The 15,111-nt window shown below is 36.1% G+C and overlaps 1 pseudogene; it reads left to right on the top strand.

Annotated features, from left to right (window-relative positions):
• LOC141504844 (fructose-bisphosphate aldolase C-like) overlaps positions 1-14,106 on the top strand; it is a 38,505-nt pseudogene extending 24,399 nt beyond the window's left edge.
• The last annotated feature ends 1,005 nt before the right edge of the window (positions 14,107-15,111 follow it).

Raw genomic sequence — 15,111 nt, 5'->3', positions numbered from 1 at the left:
GTTCCACCACTCTAGAATTTGGTTAGAGCCATTAATTAGAAGCATTTTGGGTGGTCTAAGGGAGAGCTGCCAGGATTTTCTGCCTCCACCTCCTGGGCTATTTGAATTTTTTTTTTTAGTTTTTGCAAGGCAAATGGGGTTAAGTGGCTTGCCCAAGGCCACACAGCTAGGTAATTATTAAGTGCCTGAGACCAGATTTGAACCCAGGTACTCCTGACTCCAAGGCTGGTGCTTTTATCCACTATGCCACCTAGCCGCTCCATTTGAATTTTTTAAAAAAAAGTTTCACTATCTCAGAGGAATCAATATCTAATGATAGAATTTCATTGAAGACACTTTTGGGAAGAATCGGGTTTGGAGCTGAAGGGAATGGAAGCTTTGCTACATACTACCTTCTGATACTAGACAGGCCATTTAATCTTTCTGAATTGTTTCCTATCTGCAAAATGAGGTGACTGCATAATATTATCTCGAGTTCCTCCTAGCTTGAATGATCTGTGATACTTTAATTTTACAAACCTTTTTGGTGCCCCTTAGATTTTAGCAGTATAGGAAATCTCTATTCTGCTTACTTACTCATAAGGTTACTTTTGTCTTAGGAAAAAAAAGCAATCTGAAAGGAAGTAGAAAGTAGAGGACATATGTGTTGCCTATCTTTTAAGTTCACTATTTGTCTAATCTTTATTTTAAGAGCAGTTGGGGATGCAATGGATAGAGTGCCGGGCCTGGAGTCAGGAAGACTCATCTTCATGAGTTCAAATCTGGCCTCAAACCCTTACTAGCTGCGTGATCCTGGGCAAATCACTTCACCCTGTTTACCTCAGTTTCTTCATCTGTAACAAGGGCTGGAGAAGAAAATAGCCATACACTGTAGTATGTCAAGAAAATCCCAAATGGGGTCAAGAATGGAGTTGACTTTCATGGCTTAAGACAGCTGATGTGTTCTGGTAATGCTTAACAACCTGCTTTGGAAAAGTTTAAGTTGTTTTATTATCATTTTCTCCATTTATTTCTTAATTGTAAACAAACAACAAAATGATAAATTAAGCCCTAATTTGTAGCCTATGCCTAGGAAGTATAAATGCTCACTCTGAAAGTTTAACAATCTTCTCAAGATCCAATTCAAATCCACTCCAGTACATCATTGAATCAGGACAGTTAGTTGGAAATTTGTAAATGGAAGTATTGGGTTTTTAAAAAATGTTTTAAAAATATTAGATCTATTCTATGTTTTGTTCTTTTGTACCTATACCAGAATCCTGGATTGTTATAGGTAAAGGTATACTGTTTTATAATTTTATAATCTCAAGTCCTTTTTCCAGTATCTGTATTTGTCAAATAGTTGACAAATATTTTCTATCATTATTTTTCAAATATTTTTCTAATACCTTCAATTAAAAAATATTCAACTTTCCTATGTAGCTAACAAATGTAATAACATTTTGAGTGTCATAATAAAGGAATGAAACCCCTAGATCATTATTACTATGGTATTAGTCTTACAGAACTCTTAGGCTTTACTGAGCATCAATAGCTTGACCCATATGTTAAGCTATTAAGGACTCGGGTTTAGAGCTGCAGACTTATAAAAAAAGTGTGTGTGTGTGTGTGTGTGTGTGTGTGTGTGTGTGTGTGTGTGTGTGTGTGTATTTTATTAAATAAAGTGCACTGAACCAAATCCTATCCCTAAATATACCAGATGCTTCTTCCTCCTTCTGGAGAACAGAGCAGGAATGCAAGTACAGAACTTCTGAGGTCCCTTTCAGGTCTGAAATTCTATGATTCTTTGAACAGAAGGGATACTAAATTCTGCTTTAATCTCTAGGACTTGATGGTAACTTCTAGAACATATCCTTTTCACCCCTCTGCTTCAGCCTCTTCATCTGAAAATCAGGGGAAAAATAGTAAACTAGACATTCTCATTCATATACATCTTCCTTCTCTAAATCCATGCTTAATTTGGAATTTCCCATCATTTTAAAAGACCATCTTAAAAGCTTATTTTTATAATTTCCACAGAAAAAAATTGCTAAGCAAATTAATAGCATAAACATTTAAGTGTTTTAATAAAACAAACACCTTTCAAACACATTTTAAAAATAATTTTCATTGAATCTTTTTTGCCTAAAAACAATAGAAGGTTTCTTACCTATTCATTAAGATTGTTTTGGGGAGCTAGGTGGTACAATGCATAGAGTGTTAGGCCTGGAGTCAGGAAGACTTAAGTTTAAATCTGGTCTCAGACACTTACTAGCTATGTGATCCTGAGCAAGTTACTCATAGAATTTCATTGAAGACACTTTTGGGAAGAATCAGGTTTGGAGCTGAAGGGAATGGAAGCTTTGCTACATAATCCTGTTTGTCTCAGTTTCCTCTTCTGTTAAATGATCTGGAGATAGAAATAACAACCCAGTCCAGTATCTTTGCCAACAAAACACCAAATGGGAAGAGTCAGGCTGGACTGAAATGACTGAACAAGAGTTGTTCGTCTTTTGTTTTTGAAAAGGATCAGTGACATCATGGCATGTCACCTGGACTTGAATATAAATAGTGGTAATAGCTCTACTTGAGATCATTATGATCTTAAATTCTTTATGCATTGTACTTATTCTATGTGACCTTGGAGAAAGGAAAGAGATGAAAATAAGGATTTATTAAGTACCTACTACCTGCCAAGTACTATTTTCAGTGCTTTACAAATATTATTTTAATTGAAACTCATGATAACTGTTTTAGGTAGGTACTATCACCTTCTTCTATGATCATAGTATGATTTGTAATCCTTTTGAATGAGGTTACTCTACTTTAGGACTTAACATAGTTCCAATCTCAAAGTAATTGCTTAATAAATGCTTGCTACCTTTTAACTTTAAATATATTTATTAGAGGTAATGCAAAGTGTACTGAGGGCCATGACTTCAACACCCCTCCTCCCTACTTTTCAAAATGCAAAATAATCCATGTCATTAAGGTCTTAGATTCCCTCTCCTGTAGTTATTTCTGTTTATATTCCTTGATTTCGTTAATCATTTCAATCAATTGCAGCAAATTCTATTTCCTGTATGATTACTTCTATATCTTCATTTCACAATGACTTTCACAGGTTAGAGACACCCAATTTAACGCCGAATAAATTAGTCTCCCAGTAATACATCTTGGAAAAGTGTTGGGAAAATACTCATTGCTGCATTTGATGAAATAAATAAAGAAATAAACTCCAGTTCTTCGAAAAAGATTCTTAGAAGTGTGTCCTCATCCCACAGCTGCAAGGACAATCAGAGATTCATTAAGTTAAGGAAATGCAAAGAAATAAATGGAACTCTTTAAAGAACATTGTCAGATGTTGCTGAATTTTTGTTTGAAACACAGAATACACAATTACAATCCCATACATGGAAAAGTGAAGGGTCCTCAATGTATTATCAATATATGTTGAAGGTCTTATGAATTTTAACTGGTACCTGAGCAATAAATTTGTGCTGCTAGGGGATCGAAGTGAGGAATGTCTACATACATTGTATAACTTTTGAATTTGGAGTTAAAAGATCTGAGTTCAAATCTTCAACCTACTCATGGGTGAATTTGAATCAGCTTGTACTGGCTTAGATTGGGAGAGTCAATTGTTAAGTTTTCACTGTGAGCAGTTAGTTATATCTTGGAAATAGGCAAATAATAAAAATCAGGAATAGATTTATTGTTTTATTGATTGCCTTTGACAGAAAATAGAGAAATAATATATTTATCATGCAGATTAAATTTAAAGGTGTCTTGAAGATACTTTTCTTTTGAAAGTCAGTTGTTAAACATTTATCAACACACTGTAGGACAAATCAAGCCAAAAAACACTTAAGTACCTCCTATGCATCAGCCCTATGCACACACACACACACACACACACACACACACACACACACACACATACATATACCATGCAAACAACTTTGAACAAAGAAGATATTTAAAGTATAAACTGGAGATGATCTTATAGGGAAGGTACTAATATTGAGGAGGACTGAGAAAGGTTTTTAGGAAAAAAGGGGTTTTTAGCTGAGATTTGAAGGAAGCCAGGGAACCCAGGAAGGGAAGATAAGAGAAAGCATTCCAAGCAGTCAGAGAAAACATAAGGCATCAAAAGATAGATGGAATGTTTTATTTAAGGAAAAGACAGTAGGTCAGGGTCACTGGATACTCAGTCACTAGATTTCAAGTCACTTAAACTTCTCTAAACATCATCCAACAAATGAAAAGGGAGAGACTAGTTGATCTCTGATTCCTTCCAGTTCTAAATCTATGATCCTAGGAACCAGTGAACTATTAAACCAGAGGTTATTATATACTGAACAGATTTTATAGATTAACAACTTCCTTTTCCAAGGATCAAGGTCCAAATAAAAATTCCTTGATTCAAGACTGATGCTACATAGAGATAGGAAAACACGAGAATGTTCTTACCTTTGTATTTCTTGTTTAATCATTAGAGTGTTTTCCATCTTCAAAATTGATTTCTGGAATGGGAACAGATTTGAATTCAGTAGTTCAAAAAGAGCAGATCAGAAGTCAGGGTTAGGAATGGAAATTAGCTTAGCTCTATATCTATATATTCATATATCTAGATAGCTATAGCTATCTAGATATATATAATCAGTTAGATGAGCAAAAGTTTTATAATCTTTAAGCAAGAGTCAGAACATAAAAAGGGGCAGACAATCATGTTTGGACAAGATCAAAAAGCATAAGACAGTGGAACAAACTTTTGGCTGAGTTGAAAGATTTGGCTGTGTCACTAGTTAGTTATATGACTTTGAGCAAGTTGCTTCTCTGCATTTCAGTTTCTTCATTTTTTTCTTTTAAGAGGGGGAGAAGAGGTAAGAGGGAATTGAATTAATTTCCTTTCAACTATAAAAATCAATCAAACAATTCTGATTCTGTAAGATAACAATATACCTATAATTCCCCTTTCCATAAAGTTGAGAAATATTATAGTACAGAATAGCAGAATGTGGAAATCTATTTGAATGAAGCAAGCACTGAGAGGACAAGATTGTTTATAGGAGACTAATATTGGAAAAAAGAGAAGGGAAAAAACCCTCCACCATACAAGCAAAAGCAAAATCCCTTGAAATGTCCTCGTTTATTTTCCATTCCAATGAATGATTCAGCAATGAATGGCAATGCTCTAAACAAAGGCCGAAGCATGAGCGAGTGATCATGCACCTGCATCATTTTGCTTATTAAAGCACAGGGAGGGAGAGGGAGTAGGGAAAAGGAATCAAGGTTTACTCCAGTGATTCTATAATTCTGAAGCAGATGCTGCCCTGATTTCACCCAGATGGTACAATGCTATGATACTGGATTGGAAGTCTCCGATGAGTTTAGTTCAGTGACATCCAAAGTTCTGTGCCTGAGAAGGAATTGAGGAGGAATTACATTCATAATTTTCTGACACCACACAAGTCACTGTAAGGAAAACAGGATATCTGTTCTCTTGTCTCCTCCAAGGACTTCTCATTCATTTTTCTTCATTCAGTATCAGTTTTCTTCAGTTTTATGTCCACTAGGACTGTCTTTGGAATTGTGTTACACAATAAAAAATTTTCTCAGGGGATGGAAAGAGAAAAATATAAAGAGAGTAGCATTCTCAAAGACCCTCAGATAACTTTAGAAAAGTATTGTATTAAGATGTTTTGGACACTAAAATGGAGAGTGTGCTCTGTGTATTAACCATTGACATGACGTGGTCAGGTTGTATTACAGTGTTTTCAGCTACTATTCAATTTCTATTGAATAACCTGCTATCCTTATTTCTTATATTTCCTTATCCTAGACAAGAAAATGTGGTGTGGTAGATAGTGAATAATACTTAGAATCTTGGACTAGAAAGAGAATTGGCCTCAAGGTCTGGAAGATCTCGGTTAAAGTCTTGCCTCTACTGGCTATGTGACCATGAGTATGTCTCTCAACCCCTCAGTATTTGAAGTAACACTAAAACTACAAATTGCAGAACAGTTACAATTCAGCATTTGAAGCCGAGGTTCCCTTTCTGGAAGTTGCTTCTTAGAAATTTTAAATTATTTTGTTGCTGTTCAGGTATCTCAATCACATTCAATTCATTGTGATGTCCTTTGGGTTTTTCTTGGCAAGATACTAGAGTAGTTCACCACTCCTCTAGCTCATTTCCTTCTCTAGCTCATTTTATAGATGAAGAAACTGAGGCAAATAGTTAAATGACTTGCTCAAGGTCACACAACTGATGAGTGTCTGAGGCCAGATTTGAACTCACAAAAATGAATCTTACTGACTTAAAACCTAGTGCTCTATACACTGTACCACTCAGCTAGCCCATAGATTTTCATGGCTTCATCTATTTTGAAGGCGACTTCTATTTTTTTTTTTTATATTTACAGTCCTTACTTCTTTCCTAATCCCTAATTTATTCACTTTTTGCTGGATATTTCTATTTAGATGCAATTTAATTTTCTGTGCCTCAGTCTTCTTATATTTAAAATAAAATTAATACATTTGCCTATCTTTTAGTATTACAATGAGGAAATAAACAATTATTGCATGAATAATAGTTGGAACATGTAGTTTTTATGAACCTGAAAGGAGACATGGGGAAGCTGTGGAGCTTTAGGAGATCTGAAGAAAGAAGAGTGTCCCATGTGCCAGTTCTGGGAGTTTATTGTAAGTGAAAGGCCTGACTTTTATTACATTTTCAACCAGTATTTGCAGCAGAGGAATAAAGAAGAAAGGGAAATGCTATATAATTCAAGTCTCAGAGTTTCCTGTTCATTTCTTTGGCTTGTTTTTTTTTCAAAATATCATTCTATGTTTCCTGCTCTTCGTGGCTGCACTTCTTGAAAAAAAATCTATTTATACTGGTGTCTCCTTTTTTTCTAGTCACTCTCTGCCATTCAGATTTCTGATGTCTTCATTTAATTGAAACTGCTTTTTCCAAAGATAACAATAATTTCTGAATTACCAAATCTGATGGGTTTTTTGTATCAGTCTTCACCCTTCTCTACCTCCCTGCATCATTTGATGCTGTTGATAACTTCCTCTTCTTCAATACCTACTCTTCATTTTGAATATCTTGAGGGCAGCAACTGTCTTTTGCCTCTTATTGCATCCCTAAGTGCTTCACATAGTGTGCAGTACATAATAGGTGCTTAATCAATATTGATTGAGTCATTGACCGATTGTGATAATGATTTCCCGGTTTTTGAACCTGTCTGAACTGTTCTAGACCCTCTTCTCTTTTTACATTCTCTTACTCTTCAATTTGTCTTGTAGATGATGCTCATATTTATCCATCTATCTATATATATTATGTATGTGTCTTTTCCCCAAAATTCACTTACCTACCAAACCTTCCTATTTCTATTGTTATCCTCAACTTCTCATTCTCTCTCAACTTATACATTCAGTCAATTGAAAAAATTGTCATTTCTGTCTCTTTAACACTTCTCACATATGACTTAATATTATTCATATGGTTTATGGGTATGGTTATACCTATATCACTTTTAGTCTGGACTATAACAATAGCCTCTTAATTGTCCCTTTTCAAATCTTTCCCTTCTTCAATCTTCCGAATTATAAAATAATGTTCCACAAGTGCTATGTTGCTACTCCCACTCAATAAACTCCAATGAGTCCCTAATGCCTCCAGGACCAAGTATAAATTCTTCCAACTGACCTTTAATTCCTGCACACTCTAGAAGTTTAACCTATGTTTCCAACCTTATTGTGTACTTAATCTGCACAATCTATAATCTAGTGAAACTGTATTTTTTGCAATTATTCATGAGTGACACCTCATCACTCATTTCTTTGTTTTTGCACTGACTTTACCTAACTCTGGAATGTACTCCCTTCTCACCTCTATCTTTTTGAATCATTTATTTTTCTTCAATAGTTTGATGAAGTTCATCCATCTACATGAAACCTTTCCTGCTTTTCCCAGATCCAAGCCTCTCTCTCAAAAAATTTGTTGAGTGGGGGTGGGTAGGGGGAGAAGTAAATTGATCAGGATACTTTTTATCAATTGGTTCTTCCTACTCCCAGTTCAGTTGATATATTTTCAGAAATAAGGAAAGGTAACAGAATCTATGTGATTTTAAAGGTTTTTACTGTTATTAATAAGAATTTCAAATTCTTGTTAACCCTTTAAAATGATGGAATTAGAGAATAGTTTATTATTCGATGTCAACTAATAGCCAAGCATTTGTTGGATTCTAAAAATCCAAGCTTGTCACCAACAAAGGATACAACTTTGAGGATTGTCCCCTCTGGCAACAGGGAAGAAAGTGCACTATAGAAGAAAAATTCAGTTCTTCAATGAAGCTTATTCTTTACTATTCTTGCATTTTTACCAGAGAAGTAACTCTTTGAATAGGAGACACCAAATTTAGCAGAGAGCAGATCACCAAAATTGTTGCATCAAGAATGAACCTTGTGGAAATATAAAAGAAAATCAAATGTAGATTAAGGGAGAATTAGCCTTGCCAATAAGGAGGAATAAACCCTGAGATTTACCCAGCAAGAAGCAGCATGAGGAGGCTATTAAGAAGTGAAAGGACATTGAGGCCCTGCAGTATTAGAGATATGACTTCCTTAGCCAGATGTTACCTATATGTATGTATCAGTACAAAAGTACCCTATGTATGAGGTCACACTTACCCCGATGTTATATGTATTATTATTAAATGTAATGCATTTTTATGAGGGGGAATAATTGTTACCATATTTTGTAAAATGCCTTCTCACATTTCTCTCATATTTTAGTTAATCACATTTACTGATTATTAAACTTAAAAACATCAGTGGGGGGTGATGAGTAATATATTCAGGTTGGCACACCCACAGAGTACTCTTAAATTTAAGTTTTTCTGCAAGTAAACCTTAGTACAAGTTTGGGAAAAGTAATTCAGAAGGTGTGCTTTACTTGTAACTATTTGGCAAATATTTTTAATAAATATTTATTGACTAACTTTTTAAAACTGATTTGTCTTTTTCTTTCTCCAGAGGTCTTTGTTTTTTTTTCCTGTGAACTTCAGAGTGCAGTTTTTGCTTTTTTAAATTAAAGATAATCTTTTTTGAGCATTGAAAGTTTTTATAATATCCAGAAAGATTACATCTATATATCATGATTTTTTTAAATCAGATATTTTATTTATTTCTACCAATCGTTTTTTTGCAAGGTTTGAGTTTTACATTTTTCTCCCTCCCTTCCCTCCCCTCTCCCCCTAACAAAAGGCAATCTAATACAGGCTTTACATATATAACATGCTAAATAATCCAGACTGATCATGCTGTGAAAGAAGAATCAAATATAAGTGGAAGAATAAAAACAGAGAGAAAATTGACATAATACATAAGACAACTTTTAAAAATTGAAGATAATAAGCTTTGGAATTCATTTAAACTCCACAGTTCCTTCTCTGGATGTGGATAGTATTTTCCATTACAAGTCTTTTAGAATTGTGTTTGATTATTGTACTGCTGAAATGAACAAGCCCAAAATAGTTGATCATCAACCCATGTTGTTACTGGTGTGTGTATCATTTTATTCTGGTTCTACTCATTTCACTTAGCATCAGTTCATGCAAGTATTTCCAGGTTTTTCTGAAGCTCTGTCCCTCATGAGATCATATAGTTTGTATCTAGGTCTTTAGAGACTTGGGAAAAATATTCCCAGCTTTGAAAAAATATCATTGTATTGGTATCAATGTTTATAAGGTCCAGAAATCTTCTATAGTGAATGATCATGGTCAGCCTATCCATAGGAAGATAGCATCAAGACTCCAAAAAAGGCATAGCATTTGCTAAGTTCATCAAACTGTGCAAGGCTTAACTCCTTGAAATTAGAAATCATCTCTACAAAATGTTGAAAATTGAAAAATTCAAAGAACTAGTTGGTTAATCTATTATAATAGTAATAGCTAATATTTATATATCACATTAACATTTATAAAGTGCTTAGGTTTTATTAACATAAAATAGTGTGAGCTACAATTATCTTGTGTCTTACCCTCTTACAGGATCATAAACTCCTTGAGGTCAGGAAACCCATTTTCCCCAAATTAACAAACTCTTCTCACAATTGATGCTTAATAAGATTATCTAATCTGCTTTTGTTTTGTTTTATATTATCATTTAATGACCAAAGAAACAGAGACTTATGAGATTTAAAAAATTTCCTCAAGGTCACACAGCTAGTAAGAAATACAGCCAGGATAGATCTTAGGTTTTCTGACTTCACTTCACTTCACTTCACTTCACTTCACTTCACTTCACTTCACTTCACTTCACTGCAGCTTCTCTAACTGACTAAATGAATTAACCGTTTTCTAGATGACATGACTGAATTGTCGACTTTTTTTTTTTGGTGTTTCACAAAAATATGTTAAGCTAGATGAAACCTGGGAAGCAGGTTTAATAGAAATCTTTGAAAGGGAAGTAAAGAGAGAAAGTCAATGGATAAAGTATAGATATGGATGGAGAGGAAAGAGAAAAATGCTCAGTTCTAAGTATGAAAGTATGAAGACTTGGTGAGCCATTATGTATAGAGAATCATTTTTGCAATTGGGAAGGTCTAGGTTCCAGACCTGTCTCTGACACATAGTTATCTGACAGTGAAGGAGTCACTTAACTTTTCAGTGTAGCAGGCAATTCTCTAAAACTAAGATGCCAATGAGTTGCTGATCTCCATCAGAAGCCCCCTAAACTGGATGATAAATCTGAATGCATTAATTATTCTTAGCTGTAGGAATGAAATTAATTTAAAGGGTTAAGAGCAGAAGCAAACAAGGTCACTTTATGCATAAGGATCCTTGTAGGTTATAGATTGAGCCATTTTAAAAATGTAATATCTGTCTTGTTGCATTTTCATTTATTTTTCTAATTATTGCCCAATTAGTTTTTAATCTGGTTCCAGTCTCACTTAGAAGTATTGTGGGTTGCAAATAGCTTGCAAATGGTGAGTTTGACACTTCTAGACTAAAGAAACTTTCTGTGATGTTGCAAAAGATTCCAAGAGTAGAAGATTCCACAGAAGCAGAAGAAAAGTAGATTAAAGTAAGGGAATCAGGGTTAGATTCCCACTCTTGTCACTAAATTTCAGGGTGACCTTATGCAAGTTATTTAACCTCAGTTTCTTCATTCGTAAAGTGGGACTATAAAAAGAAACAAAAACAGTTGCAACACATTGTAAACTAAGGACCTGGGACATCTAGAGACAGATGATAAAAGTGGTTATAGACTGAGGCCTGGAGTGAGAAAAGCCCAAATCCAGATACAGTTTCAGACACTTATTTGTTGTGAGACTCCGGACAAGGCCCTTAACTTCTATTTGCCTCAGTTTTCTCACTTGTAAAATGGAGATAAGATAGGCATCTACTTCCCAGAGTTATTTTGAGGAGCAAATGAGATAAGTAGAAAATAGTTAGAATGGGACTTAGCATTTAATAAGTAGTAAATCATCATCATCATCATCATCATCATCATCATCATCATCATCATCATCATCATCATCATCATCATCATGTGCAGTGAGATCCTGATCTTCCTGATCCAGTGGAGTACTAAATTTATGATTCTTTGATCCAGGATATTTAATTCCCAGATGTTGAGAGTGAGGGGAAATGTCCTTTCAGGAATTTCTAATTGGTGTGTATTCATTAGAATGAGGGGATGAACTCAGGTGTGATTTTTCAGGGCAGATAAAAATATCTCCGTACTTTGGTGGCAATTATGGTAATTAAATTAATAGATATCATCCTCTCTTCAAAGGCTGGCCCCAAACTGAATTAAAATGTCTGGGATTTAAATGGTTCTCAAAATAAAATTGAGAATGAAAGTTCAAAATTCAGATTTTGGATGAGATCTTTCTCTGGAGCAGTTTTTTCCTAATGCTCCACCCTCCCACTCCAACTCCCTGTTTCTTCATATTATGGGAAAAGTAGCCAACCACAGATGATGGGACAGATGGAATTTTATGGTACATAAAAACTAGGTCCTGGTAATAAAAGTCATATGTTATACTTGTATATTCTCCTACACAATTAAGATTTTGCCTTTTGCAATTAACTAAGAGTGAGGAAAAAATATGAGACTGTCAGAAAGGCTTCACAGAATTTTGACTTTGTTCTGTTAAAGCTTTTCCTTTCATTGGTGTTTGTATAAAGAGATCTTTTCTTGTCAGAGTCTCTTTTGAGAGATGCTGATGATAAAAGTTGCTAAAACTAGAGATACCTCTTTAATCCTAACTCTAACTTGAACCTTAAACCTTAACCATAACTCCACATTTTTTACATTGGGCTCTGACTCATGAGATTTCTGAAATGAGGGTTTTCTTGAGTAAGAGCCACAAAATGTCAGATAACATAAGGAGATTATATCAGTCTATCATATATCATATCAACCAATCAGCAGGGATGTAGTTTACTCTGTTCTAGTTATTGGCAAAATTTAGAGGACAAAGAGAAAGCAAAATAGACCCTCCTTACTCAAGGAGTTTACTGCTAATGAGATAACATGGACACAAAATGATAAATTTTGCTGTAGTTGAGTCATTTCAATTGTGTCCCACTTGGGGTTTTCTTGGCAAAGATTACTGGAATGGCTGACCATTTCCTTCTCCAGCTCATTTTACAGATAAGGAAACTGAGGCAACCACAGTTGAGTGTGCAGGGTTACACAGCTAGTAAGACTTTTAATTCATGAAGATGAGTTCTTCCTGATCCTAAGCTCTCCACAGCTATCCACTGTGCCACCTAACTGTCTCAAAAATAACCATTTTCCATTCACTCTTTTCAGTCATGTCCCATTCTCAGTGACCACATTTGGAGTTTTCTTGACAAAGATACTGGAGTTGTTTGCCTTTTCCTTCTCCAGCTCATTTTATAGATGAAGGAATTGAGACAAAAAAGATTTAGTGACTTGTCCAGGATCACACAACTAGTGTATTTGGTCAAATTTTAACTCAGGTCTTTCTGATGTTGGACCAGGTACTCTATCCACTGTGCCACCTACCTGCCAAATATTAGGCAACCTTAGAAGAGACCAGGAGCTCCAGCCCAATCTGCTTCAGATGCCTGCACCCTGCACAAAGATGCACTAGAGAGAGAAACCATTTAATTTCATTTAGTCAGGAGGAGAGATCACCATTACGCCCCAGTTATACCCAGCCCTGTTGGCTGAGCAAAAGAAAGAACTGTCAGACATTGCTCTTAGTATTGTTGCTCCAGGCAAGGGCATCTTGGCAGCTGATGAGTCAGTAGACAGCATGGCCATGCGACTGAGCCAGATTGGGGTGGAGAATACAGAATATTGCAGGCAGTATTATCAGGTCTTTCTCAGTTCTGATGGAAGGATCAAAAAATGCTTTGGGGGTGTCATCTTCTTCCATGAGACCCTCTACTAAAAGGAGAGTGATGGGGTGTCCTTCATTTGCACCATCCAATACAAGGGCATTGTTGTAGGCTTCAAGGTTGATAAAGGTGTGGTGACTCTGGCTGGAACTGATGGAGAAACCACCACATTAAGGGCTAAATGGACTCTCTGAATGCTGTGCTCAGTACAAGAAGGATGGCACTGATTTTGCCAAATGGCACTGCATGCTGAAGATCAGTGATCATATGCCCTCTCCCCTGGCAATCATGGAAAATGACAATGTGCTTGCCTACTATGCTAGCATCTGCCAGCAGAATGACATTGTGCCTATTGTAGGGTCTAGATCTTGGCAGATAGAGACCATGATCTCAAATGATTCCAGTATGTTAATGAGAAGGTCCTGGCTGCTGTCTACAAGGCCCTAAGTGACCACTATGTGTACCCTGAAGGGACACTACTTAAGCCCAACATGGTCACCCTGATCATGCTTGCCCCTTCAAGTATACCCCTGAGGAGATTGCCATGGCAACTGTCTCTGTCCTGTGTGGAACTGTGCCTCCTGCTCTCCCAGGTGTGAAATTCTTGTCTAGAGGGCAAAGTGAGGAGGAGGCCTCTCTCAATCTCAATGCTATTAAGCATTGTCCTCTCTCTTGACCTTGGGTATTGACCTTCTCCTATGAGCATGCCCTCCAAGCATCTGGTGTGGCTTGAGGGACAAGTAGTTCATCAAATGGGGAAAAGGTAAATGGTCTTGCTGCCCATGGCAAGAATGAAGGAGGTGAAGAAAATGTAGGTGCATTTGGGTAGTTATTCCACAATGCTAATCATGACTACTGAGGCTATGGACCCTGATTACTCCTAAGTCCAGTCCATTCCATCCGTACTAAACTTTACCTATATGAACCAAATAGCTATGCAGAACAGAGGGAATGATTCCCTTTCCAACCTGTGATCAAGTCCCCCAGCATCACTCCCCTGTATTGTTATACCTTGGGGATGGAGGAGATGGAGAGCCCCTGTGGGCCAAGACAAGGAGGATTTGGGTGAGAGACTACTGCTACATTTGAGCAGGATATCTGGGTTCCTAAACATTGTTTTTGTATGATAGCCCCATACTTTCTACACTTGTGATTCTCTAGCTTCTCCCTGTATTCTTATCTCTTCCCAGAGTTATGGGGTTGGACCCCAATTCATGTCTCAACTTCCATGTGGTTATGTTGTTGTGTAGTACTCAAATAAATGTTAGTGAAGTAAAAGAAGAGAAAGCACTAGTATCTGGGAAAGGGATCAGGAAGAGGGAGGCTTTTTGTATTAGGTTATGTTTTATCTGAGTTTTGAAGGAAACCAGGAGTTCTAGGGGGAAAAAGTGGAGGCAGAAAGAGAGAGACTGAGAGAGAGAGAGAGACAGAGACAAAGACAAAGACACAGAAAGAGAAAATAAAAATTTCAAGCATATATTAGAGAAATGTTGTAGAAAAAAATTGGCAAGATTTGACCATTGATTCTATGATTTAACAACATATCCTGGGATATGTGGGATGAGGGAGAACAAAACTGTCTTGAAGGTTGGGGATGCCAATCCCAGGTCCTTATTGTTTTTTCTAACTTTAAGTGAATCTAATTCAATTCAATAAAATTAAGGATTAAGAGTGGTGTTATAGGAAGTCATTATGGTACCCTGAGGGGCATCTAGGTGGTAGTGTAGATAGAGTGCAA

This window comes from Macrotis lagotis, chromosome 1 (genome assembly GCF_037893015.1).
Source record: "Macrotis lagotis isolate mMagLag1 chromosome 1, bilby.v1.9.chrom.fasta, whole genome shotgun sequence".
NCBI classification, from domain to species: domain Eukaryota; kingdom Metazoa; phylum Chordata; class Mammalia; order Peramelemorphia; family Peramelidae; genus Macrotis; species Macrotis lagotis.
The sequence above is the reverse complement of the archived record's forward strand: the minus strand, read 5'-3'. Positions and strand labels throughout refer to the sequence as shown.